This window comes from Jaculus jaculus, chromosome 1, assembly GCF_020740685.1.
Source record: "Jaculus jaculus isolate mJacJac1 chromosome 1, mJacJac1.mat.Y.cur, whole genome shotgun sequence".
In the NCBI taxonomy this organism is placed as follows: domain Eukaryota; kingdom Metazoa; phylum Chordata; class Mammalia; order Rodentia; family Dipodidae; genus Jaculus; species Jaculus jaculus.
The window spans coordinates 118,106,243-118,121,300 of NC_059102.1; the positions used below are offsets into that span (position 1 = coordinate 118,106,243).

The 15,058-nt window shown below is 43.9% G+C and overlaps 1 pseudogene; it reads right to left on the reverse strand.

Moving 5' to 3' along the window:
• Nucleotides 1–1,641: 1,641 nt before the first annotated feature.
• LOC123457911 lies at nucleotides 1,642–1,759 on the reverse strand (annotated as a pseudogene).
• Between the last annotated feature and the right edge of the window lie 13,299 nt (nucleotides 1,760–15,058).

Here is a 15,058-nt window from a genome sequence, read left to right on the forward strand (position 1 = left end):
CATGGACCTATGCTGCCACTGCTGGAGCTGCTTCTGCTTGCTTCTGTGGTCTCTAAACATTCAGGATCTCTCCTACTTCTCTTCTGTGGTTAATTTCCTACACTCCTTCACTTTTTGTAGAAGAGTGTATTTTGCTGTTTTTATTTGTTTGTTTTTTGCTTTTTCTCCCCTAGTATGCTTTGGTGTGGTTCCTATGCCACCATCTTAACCAGAAGCCCCAGAAAGCAATTTTTGAGGACATTCTCATTTGAAGGACAGTCTCCATGCTCCACTCTCTCTGAACACTCCACCTGGTCTTCCAAGCTATCCCTAGCTTAGGTAGTGGTTCCATCATCTCTACAGCTGCTCAGTGATCAGAGCTGAATACCTGTAAAAGGGGACCAGAGCAAGGCTCACTTGCTCTTATCCACAAAACCAAACCTGTCACTAAGGGATTGTTAAGTGATCACAAGTCTGAGTGTTTGTTCTCTTCCCCATCATCACCTGTCTCAGCTTATATGTCAAGATTTCTTTAAAAATATTTTTATTTATGAAACAGAGAGGGGGGGAGGGAGATAGAGGGGTAGGGAGAGAGAAAAAGAGGGAGGGAGAGAGAGAGAGAGAGTGTATGGGGGGGGGGAGTCTAGGTGGTCCAGGGCTTCTTGCCACTGCAACCTAATTCCAGGTGCATGTGTCACTTTGTGCATCTGCTTTATGTGGGAACTGTTAAATTGACCCTGGGCTACCGGGCTTTGCAGGCAAATGCCTTTAACCAAAGAGCCATCTTTCCAGCCCACAATTTCTAAAATGGACAAGTAAAAGCATCTTTTATCTAGTTTCCTGGCTCTAGTTTTACCTCACCATTTACTTTATACTCATACCATCTTTAAACAGGATAAATTACATTCTGCCCTTTTCTAGTAAGTCTTCTGTAACCCCACAGAGGTCTGGATACCTCTGTGGCTTCAGATGTTGCTCATCTCCTACAATGACCCTAATCAAATTTGACTTTCACCTCACACTCCTGACCTTTCCTGAAAATTCATCTCAATACCACAGCCTCCAGAAAGCTTTCTCTTGCAACCGTCCTAGCAGGAATGAAGCTATTCTAAAGTGACACTTCTGCACCTTCCTTTGGCTAACAGACTATTGAAACAGTGGACCCCAAGCAATTGGAATTTTCCTAAGAATCTCATGCTGGGAAAAGAAAAAGGCTGAAGCCCTGATGTCAGCCAGAGGAGGAACCTTTCTCCTAGGAAGAGATTTCAGTTTTGACAACTGGTCAGACCCCCTTGCAAGACAGACTGGAGCCAAGTCACTGATGGGTCAGTGATGGGCAAGACCACACTTTGGCCTGGACGTCTTGCTTATTTATGCCCTCTATTTAAACCCAAAATTTATGTCAGGAGTCCAAAGATGGACTTGGTGGGTCATTGAACCTCTTTATTCTTCTTGCCATTGTACCCACATTGAATTTATCTTCTTTCTCCATTTTTTCTTTTTTTTAAAGTTAAAAAAATTTATTGACATTTTCCATAATTATAGATAATAATCCATGGTAATTCCCTCCCTCCTACTTTCCCCTTTGTAACTCCACTCTGCATCATACTGCTTTCCCCTCTCAATCAGTCTCTCTTTGATTGTGATGCCATCATCTGTTGTCATATTCCTTCTTATATGTATCAAAACTTAATAACAATGAACTCAGGGTTGCAAGAGGATTTACTTTTGCACCTGTCTTTAAGTCTTTGTCCATCAGTTCAACAAAGACAAGTGTACTATCCATTTTTCAATATTACTTCTACCTTTAAGTGGCCTGTGGAGGATAAAGGAAGAGCCTAGCTACTTAGGGCTGCTAGGGCCCAGACTGCTTTAAGCCTAACAGGTCCAGTAACTTCCTGACACCTCAGTTGGATGGAAATACTCCTCCAAGAACTTTGTGTTTAACCCAACTGATCCTTAACTACATAGTCTTCTACCCATTGGTGGAATTGTATCACTGAGCTATGAGCTCCTGGGAGACTCAATCAATTTGTAGTACAGACACCTGGCATAGAGAAGCTGTTCTTCACTGTAAAAGAGAAACTTTTTTTTTTTTTTTTTCTAGGTAGAGTCTCACTCTAGCTCAGGTTGACCTGGAATTCACTATGTAGTCTCAGGGTGGCCTCAAACTTGTGGTGATCCTCCTATCTCTGCCTCCCAAATGCTAGGGTTAAAGGCATATGTCACCATGCCTGGCTAAGAGAGGCAATTAAAAATTATTTTGTTTATTTATTTATTTATTTAAGAGAGAGAGAGATAGAGGGAGGGAGAGAGAGAGAATGGCCACACCAAAGCCTCTAGCCACTGCAAACAAACTCCATATGCATGTGCCACCTTGTGCATCTGACTTACGGGCGTACTGAGGAATAGAACCTGGGTCCTTATGCTTCACAGGCAAGCGCCTTATCTACTTAGCCATCTCTCCAGCTCTGAAGAGAGGCAATTTTGAGGAGCAAGATGCATCTATAGCAAAAGCACGATGGGTAATAAAAATAGGGTCACTAAACAACAACAGGCATCATGACACTGTAAAGCAGTGAAAAACAAACTTTCCCTGGGAAGTTTTACCAGATAGTAAATATTTCAGGCTGTGCAGACGAAGAGGCAAATTCAAAGATAATTATATTGGCACTTTGTATAATTATTTAACATGTGACCACTCACAGATGTCAAAGCCACCCTTCACTTGTTGTCTTTGGAGGCCAAATTAGGCCTGTGGCAATTCTTCCCACAAAGGGTTGGGCAGACAGGATCCATACAGGAGGAAGCGACTAGAGAGGTTGGCACTGGCATGGCCGTGGAGGGCTAGAATGCCAAGAGAAAATCTAGACTTAGTTCTGCCGTCATTGGTGGGCCACCATAGGAATTAAAACAGGAAGTGACATAATCCGAATCCTGCTCTATAAAATGGCTGAGCAAGCAAAAACAATATCCTTCCAGTTACCATCTTTCACCCCCATCACGTGACCATCTCAGATGGATTTCCACCCCATCTCTTTCCCAAGTTCAGAGGTCCTGGACAGGGAGAAGCACTAGGGATTATGACCCCTTCTGTCTTCAGATAGGAACTAGGGGCCTTGGATTTAGCAGAAAATCCCTAGGAGACAACTTTCCTTCTCCCTTCTGAGGAAGATGAAAGGGCCATTTGGAACCAGTAGAGCCAGGCCACGAAGAACATTGTCTGTAGACCTGCAGATCCCCTTCTGCCCTGGTCTCTTGGTAACAGTGGTTATTTATCTGACCTTTACTTCCACATCAGTTCACCTCCCACACTTGATTCCAAAACAGTCTTAAATCACTGGGGAGCCAAGCCAAGCCAGGCTGAAAGAGGAAGTAAGCTTGGCCAGGCCTGTGTTCCAGCATTCCCTACAGACAGCAAAACAAAGACAGGGTGAAGTCCAATGACATCACCCACAATGAACAAGATGTCTTCTGGAGGGACTGGCCCGAACTTAGGGTGAATCAAATAGGCTTCAGAGGGTGAGTGGAGGACTCCCAGCAGCTGAATCAGAACATGATGATCCCAGAGGATATTATACATCAGGGCATGAATTAAACGGGACTCTGCTTTTGGAGGCTTGTTTTGTCAGTGAGGAAAACACAAGAATGATTTGCTGAGCATTAACCTCTGGATGACCACACCTACCTTGACTGCCTGCAGTAACTTTCCTCTTCTGTGCTGGAAAGCAACCTTGAACCTGAAGGATTGGCTCAGACAGTGGCCATCGTATTTCACTCCTGTCATGCTGGCTGGACATTCTTAGGAAACTTTCTTAAGGAGGAAATGAGTTTCAGAGCCAGTGGAAGATATAATCGGTTAGCTTCTGGCTACAAGGAGACCAAATCACTCATTCAAATGCTGTCTTCATGGCAATACCTTTACTTCTCCTAGGCTGCTGCGCTTTATTCAGGTAAAGAAAGTGACTTCCTCTGGATTCTTCAAGGATCCTCTGGGCATGATGTCCCCAGGATAGAACAGGGCTCTTTGTTTGTGGTTTGTGAGCTTTGGAGGAAATGAGCTTTAGAAACAGGCCTAGCATGTAACAAATAATTTGCAGAGGTAGACTTTATAAGTGTTTAACTTATCTTGGGAGAGCCACCATAACATACATGTAGAAGATGCTTTGACCAAAAAGCACCGATTCCTCACTTGGACCCACAAGGTAAGTAAACATAGGACAAAAGCCTGGCATCTCATCATGGTCACAAGCCTGCAATTAGTCTCTTTGTATTGCAGAAATAACAGGACTGATTGATAAACACCTTTAATTTTTTTTTTTTTTTTGAGGTAGGGTCTCACTCTAGCCTAGGATGACCTGGATTCACTATGTAGTCTCAGGGTGGCCTCGAACTCACAGTGATCCTCCTACCTCTGCCTCCCCAGTGCTTAAAGGCATGCACCACCATGCCTGGCTCTTTTTTATGGTTTTTAATGTTTATTTATTTATTAGAGAAGGGGGAGAGAATGGGCACAGAAGGGCCTCCTTCCACTGCAAACAAACTCCAGATACATTCACCCCTTTCTGCATCTGGCTTTTTGTGGGTACTGGGGAATCAAACCCAGGCCTTCAGGCTTTGAAAGCAAGTGATTTAACTGCTGAGTCATCTCTCTGGCCCCTAAACACCTTTATTATAAAGAACTGAAACTACTTCCAAGTCACAGAGAGCCCCCCCACCAACTGCAAATGTGGTCAATTATCTATGCTGGTGAGGCTGCACCAAGGGTAATCATCTCGTAGGAATTGCATTGTCTATACCCTTAAGAAATAAGAGTTCTTTGAGCCTCCTTGCAGGAGCTGAGCTGAGTAATGATCAACCAGACACACCTTGACAGAGACTGCTAGTCATGAATACTTCTTGTCCCCCGCCCCAGTTCTTCTTCTCTCGTAGTCTAAAGCTCATGTCAGGGCTGGGAAGATGGACTTGGAGTCACTGAAGCTCTTTATCTGCTCCTTCTCCAAGGTGGGCACTTGGATCACATCTCCTTTCTCTACTTTTCACCATTTTTTTGTTTCTATTTGTTTGTCTTGTATTTTACTTGTTTGTGGTGCTGAGGATTGAACTCGGCCACTAAGCTTTAGTTACAGCCATTGATTGTCTCTTATTTGCTTTTTATTTATTTATTTACTTGTGTGTGTGTGTGTGTGTGTGTGTGATATGCAGTGTGTGCATGTGTGTGGAGGCTAGCAGTCAACATCAGGTGTTGTCCTCAATCTCTGCTTTCTTTTTTGAGACAGGATCTCTCACCAAACCCAGAGCTCCCCCATCCAGCTGGACTAGGTAATCAGAGAGCTCTGGGGGTCCTCTGGTCTCTGCCTTTCCAGCGCTGAGATTACAGGCGTTCACTTTTGTGTGGGTGCTAGGCATCTGAACATAAGTCTTCATTCTTGTTCAGCAAGCACTTACTGACTGAGCCATCTCGCAAATCCCTGGACTGTCTCTTAGTTGGTGTTTGGGAACTGGCGTCAAGCCTGTTAGGACCCTTGGAGTCAGGGCTTCCATCCTAACACTTTCAGAAGAGAACTGCCTATAGTTGTCTTACCTGTCCAATATTCTGGTGGCCAACTATTCCTGGTGAGATGTGTTTTAACATCTACTATCCACCTGTAATAAGTATTCTGAGGGGAATTGTGATTGTTTGGATAAAATAGACTCTATATGACACTGGACATGTAGCAAATAATGCCACCCATACTACTACACTGGTGACCTGCAGAGCCCTTGTGACCGTCTGCTGTCAGAAGAGCTTAGCAAAAGACCTCGGCTGGTTCATATGCTCTCAGAGCCCGAGGATTCTGAGATGGATAGAAGTATTATGGCATGTCTGTAAAGGATTGTTTCTGGAAGCACTTAGTGAGCTCTTTTGAGGCCATGTGGTTAAGATGAGAAAATTTCAGAGAAAGTTCCGAGGATGACACCGTTCCTGGCAGCATTCCCCTAACATCACCTCCTCAGCTTCAGAGCTGGTCGAGAACACCTGTGAGACGCGACTCGCCAGCAGGGCGGGTGGGTTGTGGGGAGAGGAGGCTTGAGGCTAAGGGGGGGTGGGGAGATGAGAACCAACAACAACAAATGGTATTTGGAAACGTCAGACTGACGATGCCTAACTCTCTGTGTGCCAACTTAAAAAAAAGAAAAGGGTACCTGCAAGCAAGTAGAGCTCTGCCTTTGCCAGATTCTACGACACACCCTTCTTCTGTGGACCGCTTTGGGCTCTGTCAGCCTCGTGACTAGGCGCTGAACCCCTATGGTGCACGCTGCTGCTAACTTATGAGGGTTGGCAGGGTGGGTGGACTTAATGCATTTTTTAAGTCTAGGGCACTTTTTTTCTTCCCCCAATTGATTTTTTTTCCATGTGCATGTATGTCCATATGTGTGTGTAAGACAGACACCATAAGTTTCATCTTATTCTTTGAGGCAGGGCCACTCACTGAACCTACAGCCCGCTAAACCCACTAGCTAGCCAGCAAGATCTAGGGTTCTTTCTGTCTCTGACTTCCCAGTGCTGTGGTGGTGGACCATGCCACCACGCGCAGCCCTCACGTGGGCACTCGGGAGCTGCACTCACGCTTGCGTGGGAAGTGGTTTCTCCACTAAGCCATCTCCCCAGCTCCATCAAACTAGGGCATTTTCAATGGATTTCTTGGGACAACACTTCACCTGCTTTGATGGCGTGGGGTTATACTGCAACAGAGCCAAAATGAGCCTGAAAGCAGCATATAGCTATAGTCCTCAAAGCTGTGTGTGGGCAGGAGAGAACAGGTACTCAAGTCACAAGTCAGAGCTATCAGCATGAAATGACTGATCATTTGTGAGTTTGCGGAATATATATATATATGGAGAGAGAGAGAGATAGAGAGAGAGAGAGGTTCACTCGTCCTACTTCAGGGTAGGAACTTGTGTTCATTCTCACATGAAAGGGCAAACTGACAAACATCTGCTCATGCATCCACTGGCCAGTGGCCACATGAAACCCATGCTTAGGTAATACACAAGTGTGACTTGATCATTCCTCCCACTGTACCAGACTTACTCCATCATCCAAAGTCACCCAGATTATAGGATAGAGCTGTTTGCAACATGTGGACTTCTCATTGTAATGATCCCAGTTGTGAGAGAAATTCTGAAAGTACTATACTGAGAAGATCCTAAACAAGTAGGAGTGTGGATGTCCCATAAAACTCCACAAGTGCAGCTTGTGCATGGGCCCCCTTGGTTCCTCCTGCAGAATGGCCCTTAGCTTTTTCTTGGTAGACTCAACTCTGGTAGGCTATTCTCTTGGGGCAGATCTATGACAATCAATTGTTTTATTTAATACCCATGATGTTCCAGGGCCACTTGTTCGCTGCTCCGTACACATACCCAAGAACCTGAGAGTTCCTCCTGTGAATCAGGAAGTCCTCGGTGCGCACTGTAGCCCAATGCCAGTACTGTTCAAACTGCAGGTGTTTGTGATGTGGCAACCCGGGACATGGACTAAATGGGGTCATAATTGCAAGCTCTGCTGGACTATGCCCTGACCCCAGCACCATACCCTGGGCTATTTGATGAGGGGGACCATCCCTGAGCTTTGCAATGTTGCTTTCCCTCGAATGAGTGACATCTGTACCCACCCTGCACTGTTTAGACTTTGTGAGACAGAAAGCTAGCTACTGCCACCTACACCCCACCCACCTACACACATACCACATACACTTATAAGGTGACACTTCATGACCACTTTGTGTGGGGAAGAAAGCTGTACTTTGAAGCTGGTCACACTCACTCAAGTGCCCCTGACATTGGGTGGAGGAAGTGACATATCTCTAACACATCATTAACATGGTAGGGTTAATCACAGCATATCTAGAACCGACTCTGCCATAGGCTCTATCCAATCACTTTGCAAATGAACTCCAGATGCATGCGCCCCCTTGTGCATCTGGCTAACGTGAGTCCTGGGGAATTGAGCCTTGAACCAGGATTCTTAGGTTTCACAGGCAAGCGCTTAACCGCTAAGCCATCTCTCCAGCCCGTGTTCTTAGGTTTTTTGTTTGTCTTTTTTTTTTTTTTTTTTTTTTTGAGGTAGGGTCTCACTCTAGCCCAGGTTGACCTGGAATTCACTTATTAGTCCCAGGCTAGCCTCAAATTCATGGTGATCCTTTTGCCTCTGCGTCTAGATTTCTGGGATTAAAGGCCACCATGCTCTGCTTTTTCTTTTTTTAAATAAGTAGAAACTTTGTATGGATACATCATATATATGTTGGTGCCATCATTCCCCTCCTCCCTACCCCAACTCCAATGAGGGCCCTCCTTCGTGGGATTGCTGGTATTCCCCATGGAATTGTGGGTTATGAGGTGTGAGAGCAGCAGTCAGTCGTTGTGTGGCGGGGGATGCCTCTGGGTGTGCCCTCCCACCCTGTGGCTCTTAAGTTCTTTCCAGCCCTTGTTCCCCAAACTTCCCTGAGCCTTGGATGTGCCTTAAGTCTACAATAGGGTTGCGCTCTCAGCAGCTTCTGGGTTTCTGCTTTGGTGCATTTGGAGTCTCCTCAGTGTCTGTCTCCCTCACCCGGCCCAGGTTGTCAGGCTGGCCGTGGAAGCAGCACTCTTGCTTAACTTGCCAGTTCCTCTGTGGTTTTAGTACTTCGTTTATTTATTGGGGGGTGGGGAAGTATGGGCATGCCAGAACCTCTTGCTGCTCCAAACTAACTCCAAATACGTGTTCTCCTTTACACATCTGGCTTTATGGGTGTACTGGGAAATGGAACCTGGGCTGACAGGGGTAGCAAACAAGTGCCTTTAGCCACTGAACCATCTCCCCAGCCCTTAATCCTAGTTTTCATATGAGTAAAATAAGGCATAGAGGGCTGAGGATATATCTCAGTTGGTAGAGTCCTTGCCCAGCAGGCACGAATCCCTAGCATTGCACCCATCTGAGGGTGGCATTGCATGCTACAATCCCAGCACTCATTTAGGAGGTAGAGGTAGGAGGATCAGATGTTCAAGGTCATCTTTGGCTATACTATAAAGTGACTCTGGGGTCATTCTGGGCTACCTGGGATCCTGTGTCAGGAGGAGAAAGAGGAGGAAGGGGAGGAGGAAGAAGAGAAAAAGAAGATGTCGTAGGCATGAAGGAAGGGCAGGGTGGGTGCAGGTTGTCAGTGATTGCCTAGGCAGTCAACCCAGGCTCGGTTCCTGAGCGTCTCTTCCCGACCACTCTGTCCCTTTGAGGACTATGCTTCATTTTCTACCATTTAGTCACTCTGGATCCTCTGCAAGCTGCACTGGCCCTATTTTATAGATAAGAGGTTGAGTTTCTCAGAGGCTAAGTATAAAGTACTTTCCCCCCAAATCACCAAATTAGTACCCACATTGGGATTTCAGTCCCTGCCTCCAAGGCTAAAATTTTCCTCTTGCTACAGTGGGTTCAGGAGTTTTGTAAACTATGAAGAAGAAAGAAAAGTGCAGAAGTGAGAGAGTAACTCAGCAAGGTGGGGGGGGGGGACAGATATTTAAGGAACACTTAAATTATTGAGGTATTTACTTCACACACACTATGGATCTGAGGTTACATCCGGAGTTACCCAGGTTGTAAATAAAGCAGCCGTGCCTTGTTCACTGAGCGGAGTGAAAACGTCCAAGACCAAAACAACCCAGGAGCCATTACAACATCAGTGGCAACAGAGAAAGACCCTTAGGGATTTTAAACACTGAAAACACTTCAACATGGCTTCTCCTCTTTGGCTGTAGGACCTTGCAGTGGTCACGTGTGATGAGCAGTTGGCCACTAGGGACAAAGTACTGTGATGCAGCTCTGCAGCTTCCCCGGCCCATCCACAAAAGGTGGCACACTCCAGAAAGCTGCTGCCATCCATCAACCGGCAGTGCTTTTAGACTCGGCTTTTAGAGCCACCCCATGGGGAAGGGCAATTATTCCTCGTGGTCCCAAGGGAAGATATCAGTTTGGCTGTGACAGTCCCCGAATCACACACATAATTGTTCCAGGGGAAGTATTATAGGACCAACAAAAAGAAATCTGTGCTGTATTATTTTGCAGATTCCAACTGGTTGAATGTAAAACAAAACAAAAAAAAGAAAGAAATTACATACTTCATGCAAAATTAGAGCATTTAACATTTCTATTTCTTTGAAACATTTTAATCTATTCCTCCATGAGGATAGCTAATGGTTGTCTAAAAGCTTTTGCCACTTTTCTACCGCATTTTAGTTGCCTATTTCTTTAGCAAGACCTTCCCACAAAACTGTGTTCATTTTGTTCTTAGGATTTATTTCCAAGGATACAGTTCTTAGAGTAATTTAGGAATTATCCAGAGAATTATTAAAGGATTTAAGTCTTCATAGAGCAGTATTAATTTACTCAGAGATCTGTCAAGACTTTTTAAAAAAATGTGTATTAGCAAGATTTTTTTAGGAAAAAGTACACCATAGCCACAATGTTAAAAGTAATTAATAATAACAGAGATTTGGATAAATATAGCACCCTGTTATAAAAGAAGTCTGTTTATACACATTAATGTATTTGCATGTATACTACATCAGGCAAAGTCACTTGGTTGTGTTGTAACAGTATTTTTTCCCCAAATACATTCTACTTTTCCATCATGACGAACAGATACATGACATCTGATCTGAAGAAAAAAAATAAAATGCTTTTGATGAATGCTTTTCAGTTTACAGTTCTGTTCCCAATACTAACTACACCATCATCAAGGCTTAATAATAATGATTTGGGTTTTTCAAGTCATTTTTTAACCTTTTTATTGAAAATTTCCCTAAGTATAGACAATATACAATACAACATAATCATATTCCCCTCCAGCCAACCTTCTTCCCATTCCCAAATCCCCTTGCCGATGAATCCCTTCTTTCTAAGTTATCTCTCTTCTATTTTGATGTCATCATTTTTCTTCCTATTATACAGGTCCAAAAGTCATTTTTAATATCAGAATACCAGTCCTTTAAGCATTACATTGTGTTAGCCACTGTTGACTGTGCCAGGGTCATAATTAAACCAGCCCCCTTGATATAGAGGAACACATAAAAGCCTGATCAGTGACTTTCTGACTCTTCTTCCTTGTGTCTATAATCCCTGCAGGCCCTTGTCTACAGCATCTGGGGTGCAGCATCTTCTTTGTTCCTAGATACCCCAATGATGAGTCGGGAACAGGAATTCTTTAACCATGGAACATTTCTGTAAGTTTTAGGAAAATGCTATGAAAGCTTCGATTTTGGAAAAAGCAAGAGTTCAAAAGACATGTTCAAGTGCCAAAGGGGATCCTCACTGGCTTTCAAAAAAGGGTGGGTCTGTTAACAGGCTGGGCCTTTTATGTTCACTGAATTAAAGGACATGTTTTGGAGGTGGCAACTGGGAGAAAATGGGAGAAAAGGAAAAAGGTAACTGACCGACCCATCCAAGCAGAGGATAGAGCAGAAGGGAAACAAAACGGACTGAGGAGAGTGGCGAAGTCGGAACTTGGCCTTCAAGCTGAGCAGCAGTGGTAGTGGCCCTTCGCTGTGTTCCTTCCAGGCTTCAGTAGAGCCACATCATTCACAAATGCTGATGCGCACGTGCATTTGCTAGAGGAGTGCAGAGAAAGGCTGAAAAACTGAAGTCCCGGTACGTTCAAGGCCCCAATATAAGCATCATAACAGCTCTTAGAATCGACAGACTGGAAAATGAGTTGAAAAGCTGTGAAGGGTGCTATGCTTTTAGAAGCAAACAATGGCCAGGCATGGTGGCACAGGCCTTTAATCCCAGCTCTTGGGAGGCAGAGGTGGGAGGATCACTATGAGTTTGAGGCCCGCCTGGTACTGTAGAGTACGTTGCAGGTCAACCTGGGCTACAGTGAGACCCTACCTAAAAATAAACCCCACTCTCTCCTCCTTTCTCTCTCTCAAATAAAAAAAAAAAAAAACATTTTTTTTTTTTGAAAGGCTGGAGGGATGGCTTAGCAGTTAAGGTATTTGCCTGCAAAGCCAAAGGACCTAGGCTCAATCCCCAGTACCCACATAAGCCAGATGCAAAAGGTGGCTCATGTGTCTGGAGTTTGTTTGCAGTGGCTGGAGGTCCTGGCACACCCATTCTCTCTTTCTCTCTCCCTCAAATTAATAAAAAAAAAAAATAAAAATAAAAATAGAAAAAAGAAAACCATGACCCTAGAAGTGAACACTGTAATTCAGAACCTCAGTCCCTTCCTGCAGAACTCACAAGAAGGTTCTATTTAAGGGTAAAAGTTGGAAAAATGAAACTTAACCCAACAATTACAAGATACTAAGTATTCAGTCTCCCAAATAAATAAGACCACATAATTTGTGTGTAACTGTAAGCAAATCAGCTCAACTGTGTGCCATTGAAGTTATCGCATGTACTGTTCATGAACACAGATAGCCTATGGTCTACCAGTCACACATATGATTGCATTTGTATGTTAAGTTATGACAACAAATGCCATCTTTGATATAATTTAGACATGAAGTCAGAAAGCTGCTCCTTATTTGCAATTTCTCCACTACTCACATAAATAATATTTCAGTGCAAAACAGGCAGTGTGAGAAATTTTAATTAGCACCCTGATACTTATTGTAACAGGTAATGTGTTATCAGAATATATATCTCCCCATGAGAATCAGTAAAATCTATTTTTTTTCTTTGCATTTTGACTGACAAAAAAACTTGCAGACCATTTTTGGTGAAGGGGGCTCACTGCAAAATTACAGTGTGTTGTCAGTGCAGAGTGTCCCTGGGTTTTGTTGGAGATGAATGATCATCAGTTTTTAGTGGACTTTGTCAGTGACGTGGAACAATATAGGTTAATTCATCTACAGAGGTTATGGGTAATGGCTAAAAGTCAAGGGCTCATGACAGAATCCCTTGGGACAATTGCTGCTGGCATTTTGGTATCTAGAAATGAGTCAGGCGCATCCCTGACACTTACTCATCACAATTTAGGACAATGGGAAGGAAAAGGGAGGCAGCTGGCAAGGACACCCTTCTTGCTTCCAACTCCATTTTATGTGTGAGGTATCCATGTGTGTATGTGTGTGAGTGCACACGTGTTTGTATGCAGGTGCATTTGTGCATAGTCATGTGGAGGCCAGAGGTGAACCTTAGTTGTGTTCCTTGAATGCTCTTCACTTCTTTGCTGAGAGACAGTCTCTCACCTGAGCCCAGAGCTCACTGACTTGGCCAATTTATCTAGCCATTTTGCCCTGGGTAATCCTCAGAATTTGCTTTCTGGGATCACAGGCAGGCTGCCACAGCCACCCACAGTTTACGTGGTACTGGGGATCTGATGTCCCATCATCAAGCTTATGCAGCAAGTGCTTTATCCATGAGCCCTCTCCTCTGTACCCCAAGTTATTATTTTGTGAGATAGGGTCTCTCAAATAGCCCAAGCTGGCCTTAAAATTGCCATATAGCCAAGGATGACCTTGAACTCTTGATCCTCCTGCTTCTACCTCAAAAGTGCCACCATACTTAGCTCTAATTCAATTTCTGCAGGTGTATGTGTGTGTGTCTTTATTTAAACTTCATTTTTATTTATTTATTTGAGAGGGAGAGAGAGAATGGGTGTGCCAGAGCTTCCAACCACTGCAAACGAACTCCAGATGCATGTGCCCCCTTGTATATCTGGCTCACGTGGGTCCTGAAGAGTTGAACAGGGATCCTTTGGCCTTGCATGCAAATGCCTTAACTGCTAAGCCATCTCTCTAGCCCAGGTGTGTGTCTTTACAGTGTGTATGTATATATGGGTATGCAAGCATGCACATGCACATGCACACACACACACACACACACACACACGTACAAAATCTTACTCATTAATTTGCAAGGGCTGATGTGACATGCACATGGAGATCAGAAGTTGATATTGGTTGTTCTCCTCAGTTGTAGTCACCTTAGTGTTTGATATAGGGTCCACACTGAACCTAGTGCCCACCAACTCTATTAGACTAGCTATCCAGCAAGCCCAAAAGATCTTCCTTTCTCCCCATCCCCAGAACTGGTACAACAGACATGGGCTGCCATGCCTGACTTTTACACGGGTGTTAGTGACTTGAGCCCAGGTCCTCATGCTTGCATGGCAAGCAATGTTACCCACAGAGCCATCCTTCCAGTGTCCTAACTCTGCTTTTGAAGACTATCTCTTGCTCTATGTACTTTCACTACTGATTCCATCCCTCATGTGTAATTAATTCTCCAAAGAATGAGGTAATAATCAGCAAGATGCTACCCTGGAAAACATAGCTGGTTTGACCATACATATGCGCATTTGTTCTCTCTGCTTCTGTAGGTTCACTTGTAACTCACACTAAACCTAGCCAACAGGATGATTTACTGAAAACTCAGCTTTGATACTATTCTTCTGCTCAGAAACCTTTAAGGTCTACACAATGCCTAGAAAAGCAAACCTGAGATTTCCCCCTGCATCATATGTCGATTATGTTAGAATCATATAACATGTATCTCATCGTCTTTCTGTTTTTTTCTTTTTAGATATTGATTTATTCATTTGCAAGCATACAGAGAGACATACAGACAGAGAGAGAGTGATAGTAAGAGAGCGAGAGTGTGTGTATAACAGGACCTCTAGCCACTTTATGCATCTGGCTTTACGTGGGTACTGGGGAATTGAATCAGGGTTAGTTAGGCTTTGCAGGAAAGTGTCTTCACTGCTGAACCATCTCTCCAACCCACCACATATTCTATCTTTTTTTTTTTTAAATTTGCACAGTAGCATAGTTTATTGTGACTGATACATTCAAGGTACAGACACTTCCCATACATGAGCCAAGTAAGAGAAAAAAGAAGGTCTCCAAGAAACCTACACAGATCAATGTTGCTATGGGAGAAATATGACAATTTAGCTAAAATGTCTTAGTTGAGAAAGCTACCATGTGCTATGAATGGTTCAATGTGCTAAAAGAATACCAAACAGACCCACATATCCTATCTTGATCACATTAATTTGCTAAGGTTTCCATAATGGAATGCCACAGTGGGGAGTCAAAACTCCACTTCCCTCTGGTTCTGAGG